We start from the raw sequence: 5,345 nt of genomic DNA, 5'->3' as shown, positions 1-5,345 counted from the left end.
ATGGCCTCCTCCTGCCCCCCATCCACAGCACTGAGGGCAGAGTGGTCCCCCAGGAGGACCACCTGTGGAATGCTTCCCCCACATGTAAGGCCTCTGATGGAGGGAAACAGCTGTTCTCTAACCCACTTTCAACTTTAACATTGTCTGACTTGGTCCGTGTTCACATCCGTTTCTACTCACAGAGTCTTTTCTTTCTCTGTTTCCTGGGTCTCATTTCTTACTTTTCTGTCTAGTCTACATTGTTTTCTACTTACCCTTCATGTGGGTTCCCAGGCCCTCCTCTCTTTTAACCACCCCTCCTGCCTTCCCCTCCTCACCCATTCATTCAAAGGCCTGCCACCATCTTGGCTAAAATCTGAAAGCTGTGGACTACCTTATCCCTTGACCCTTAGATCTCTGTGTGTAATTACATATGAACAGGTGTTTGTTTGTTTGTTTGTTTTTTGCAAGACAGAAGTAGATATTTTTGCAAGATCGAAGTTTGCATAATCAATTTTGACAGTCCCACACTCTCGTGCAAAGCAAAGACTGACTTTATATCACAAGATTTGGAGTCTAAACTTAAAACCAGCAATTTGTTAACATTGGAGACACCTTCTTATGGGCATCGCAACTTCATTTTTCTCCTGTTTTTATTTTAAAAAAATTTTACTTTACTTTTTTCTTTTTTGAAAAAAATCGCTTAATCCTTTGAAGCTTACGAGGAATTAAGTACTTTAAGTTGGGATTCTAATATCATTCTGCGTATGGTATAAATTTTACTAAAATGCCATGCCACATTAGGGCTGAAGGTACCAGCGTAAAGGATATTTGGAAGTAAGCATTTGGCTTTTATTTTATTAAAAGCTCAAATTAGCGATATCTTTAAAGAGATACCGTTGTATTTCTGTCTCTCGTGAAAAAACTAGAAGTAGGCAGTTCAGAGTTGTGGTGATGTTTCATTGCATCAGAGGTTTGGCTGCTGGTTTCCTCTTTTATTTGGGGCTTTCTTTGATTTTTGGTTTACTCTGTTTTCTCGTGTCATGGTCTTCACTGCTCTAGGCCCTAATTGTGAAGGTCACCCCATGTCCGAGACGGTTGCTGGAGGTCATTCCTGCAAACCCACCTTTCAGCCAGCAATCAGGAGAAAGGAAGGGGCTGGGCACAACCACCTCCTGTTGCTTCAGATCACTTCACGGGATTGTTCAGCCCATGGATCAGAGCACAGTCACACAGCCACACCAGCTCACGGGGTGCCTAATAGATGTAGCCCTTTTGCTACCCAGCTAGTAATTGGGGGTTGATTTATTCCAAAGTGGGAAATAGATTCTGGAGACAACCAGGAGTCTCTGCAAGGAGCCCCGCTTGACAACCCGCCTACCCGTTTAGGTACATGGGTATAGCATATGGTTGGTCAATAGTTTGGCTTGAATAGGTAAGCTGGTAATAATGCTGCTCAAAGCTCAAAGACCAAGGGTGATTTTTTCAGGACACTTTACACCCAAATTAAGGATCATGCTGGCTCCTGCCTACAGTCACTTCTGGCTTTCTTGCAGAAGCAGAATTTGTTGTGCTCTGGGAATGGAAGGAATCATAATCAGGCCAGTGGGTGCCTCTGTCTTAGAACAGAACCAAAATGGCACCTCAAGAACAATCCTGACTCCCTGGGGACACTTTCAGTCTCCTGGGAGCAAATCTGAGATTCAAGCAACAGTCTTTGACCAGATCTCCAAAAGCCACAAGAAATGTCCAGTTGCTAATTCTACCCATAGCTCCACTGATTCTTGGTTGCCACTCTGCATTTAACAGATTATATAAAAATTGTGGTACCTGAGGTGGATGTTAGAGCACATAGTCTAAAAGTCACTGTGGCTCAAGTTCAACATAGACAATATTTACAGGAGACGTAGAGTATGCTCGTTCCTATAGAAAATGTAAAATCAAGCCTTGAGTCCACCAGAGCATGGGAGGGCTACACATTGACCCAGATGATTTCATGTTGTGTAGGGTTGTCTCCTCATCTTTCAGGTAGCTTGATATTATCACCTTACTTTAAGAGACTTAGCAAACTTGCGAAATTGACAGAACAAATTTTCCCAAGAACATTGTTCACCACATCACGTAGCTTCTCTCTCATGAGAACTGATGGAAGAACTTTCTGTGTGGCCTGAGGACTGGGAAGAACTATACTTATCCTGAATGACTCACCTATCTATATCTTCTAGACCCTTCTAGACCTTCTCTCAGTCACTGCAGAGTCCTTCTGTGATTTAAAACTCACAGCCAGTGCTTAGGAGGGCATCATGATGTTTTTTAAAATTTATTCCATTCTTGGCTTCATCTTACTTTACTAACCAAATAGTCCCTTGGATTCTATTCCTGCATTGCTGTTGATAAGCTTTTAATCTTACATGCATGGTTTTATAAGTAATTCCAATGACTAGCTAATAAGTTACTGTGAATTTAAGCGTGGGTTTGTAAGCCACTTGATTTGGGGAATTTCTAAAGTTTCAGGAACAAGAACACAGAAATTTTGTTTTAATCTCCACTGCCACCCAGAGGTAAAACATAGAAATTTATCCCAATCTATAGCCTTCAGTGATTACGAAAACCCTGACATTTTTAACCAGAAGGTTTTGACGTTGCATGTTTGGATTCTGTGCTTAGAAATCAAAGTACTTTATACAATATTATATATGTTTATGTCTTTTCCCTGGCGTTTTATCCATGGTGCAACCCATTAACACAATTCAGTCTCTTTATTCTAAGAACATAATTTAAAAACATTTTCCAGTATTTGTTTTGTTCTGTTGTGTTTTGCCTGTAGAATCTTAAGTGCAGATAGTTGAGCAAGTCATTCTCCTTCATCTTCATCTGTGGCCCCCAGACATCACTTGGTCTGAGCAGACTACCCCTGTAAACTATTTGATTTGTTCATCCTCAACTCCCTTCACCGCATATGTTACTGCCTTAATGTGCTGTCCTTCTGTGTCTATGTGTTCTTAGAATATGTGGTGTTTTTGATGTATACAACTTCAATTTCCACAAAAGGTATTATACTGTATGCTTTATTTACTAACATATCTCATTGAGCGGTGTTTTAAAGATGTTACCACAGTGTTCTGTGTATATACATATTTTATTTTTAGAATTCCAAATACTTCTTTCAATTGTCCACCATTAATTTTGTTCAGTTTATCCTTGGTTGATAAGAAGGCGTTAATTTTGTAAAGTAAAATTCAACAGCTTTTATTTATTTATTTATTTATTTATTTTTTCTTCAAATAGCCCGTCGTTTTATATCCTTCAAGGTACAGAAGCAACAGTATGCAAAACAGTGAAATTGCCTGCATTGTTCCCGTTCCTCCTGGACCTGCCCATCTCCTAAGGGAGGAGAACCCAGGACCCTTGCCTGGCAGGACCCGACTTAGTTCCTGGTCCCTGGGAAGAACCAAGCCCTTGGAGCTTGAGGCTCGAGGGCAGGACAGCAGAACCCCAGTCTCTCTCAGGCCCCGTTGCTGAACGGGAGCTGCATACGTGTATACGAAGGGCGGGTGAATGACCACCAGAGGCCATTTCTCACCAAGGCTCTGCAGTTTCCAGTTAGGGAACTTAGTTGAAGAAATAATTCCTCACTAATAAGTCATAAAAATATTCTGCCTTGGACACATGAAATGTTGCTCAGCGTCACTCATCATCAGGGAAATACAAATCAAAACCAACCTGAGATACCACCTCACGCTGGTCAGAGTGGCTAAAATGAGCAAATCAAAGGACTCTAGATGCTGGCGAGGATGTGGAGAAACGGGCACCCTCCTACACTGTTGGTGGGAATGTAAACGGGTGCAGCCCTTCTGGAAAACAGTGTGCAGATTCCTCAAAAAATTAACAATAGAACTCCCCTATGACCCAGCAATAACACTGCTAGGAATTGACCCAAGGGATACAGGGGTGCTGATGCATAGGGGCACGTGTACCCCAATGTTCATAGCAGCACTCTCAACAATAGCCAAAACATGGAAAGAGCCTAAGTGTCCATCAACAGATGAATGGATCAGGAAGATGTGGTTTATCTATACCATGGAATAGTGCATGGCAATGAGAGAGAATGAAATCTGACCATGTGTGGCAACATGGATGGATCTTGAGGGTGTTATGCTGAGCGAAATAAGTCAGGCAGAGAAAGACAGATACCATATGTTTGCACGTATAGGAGGATTAGGAGGAACTTAATGGAGGACCATGGGGGAGGAGAAAGGGGAAAATAGTTGGAAAGAGGGAGGGAAGCAAACCATAAGAGACTCTTGAATGCTGAGAACAAACTGAGGGCTGATGGTGGTGGGGGAGAGGGGAAGGGGGGTCATGGGCATGGGGGAGGGCACTTGTGGGGATGAGCACTGGGTGTTATATGGAAACCAATTTGACAATAAACTATTTAAAAAAAAGAAATACTTTTATGATCTTGAATAGTTTTTATAATTTCTCTGTAGAATTCTCATATATTCTTTCTTTAGCTAATTCTTCGCTATTTTATAGATTTTGTTGCTATTATAAGTGGCATCTAATTTTACCTTTTTTTCTCTTGTTGTGTATGTAAAAAGTGCTGTTGACTTTGTAGTATTTACTTTGTGCCTAAAGAACTTGCTAAATTTTTAAACCTTTTTTCTTTCTTTTTTTTTTTAGAGAGAGAAAGAGCAGATGAGAGCAGGAGGAAGGGGGCAGAATGGGGGAGGAGGGAGAGAATCCCAAGCAGCCTCCACACTCAGCACAGAATCTGACTTAGGGCTTAATCCTATGACCCTGACATCATGACCTGAGCCAAAATCAAGAGTCAGAGGCTCTATCAACTGAGCCATCCAAGCACCCCGAGAACTTGCTAAAACATTTTTTAATGTTTACTTTTGAGAGAGAGAGAGAGAGAGAGAACACAAGCAGGGGAGGGAGAGAGAAAGATAGAGACAGAAGCTGAAGCAGGCTCCAGGCTCCGAGCTGTCAGCACAGAGCCTGATGAAGCACTTGAACTCACCCACCGTGAGATCATGACCTAAGCTAAAGTCAGACCCTTAACTGACTGAGTCACCCAGATGCCCTGCTAAATTTTCAATCAGCTCCAATTGTTTTATTTTTATTCTAATAATTTCTAGGAAGAAATCACACCATCTCAAAAAACAAAAAACAACAACAAAAACAAGAACAAAAGGATACTATTCTCTTGAAATCCTTACAATGTGTATTTATATGTTAAAGTTTTATCTAGATAAGTTCCTGAACTCTACTATTCCCAATATTTTGCTTATTTTTTAGTTTTCTTGCATGCAATTATATGATCTGCGAATAATAATAATTTTTCTTTAATTTCTATTTAC

Source organism: Crocuta crocuta, unplaced genomic scaffold (assembly GCF_008692635.1).
Source record: "Crocuta crocuta isolate KB4526 unplaced genomic scaffold, BGI_CrCroc_1.0 scaffold494, whole genome shotgun sequence".
In the NCBI taxonomy this organism is placed as follows: Eukaryota; Metazoa; Chordata; class Mammalia; order Carnivora; family Hyaenidae; genus Crocuta; species Crocuta crocuta.
Note: the sequence above shows the minus strand (reverse complement) of the source record.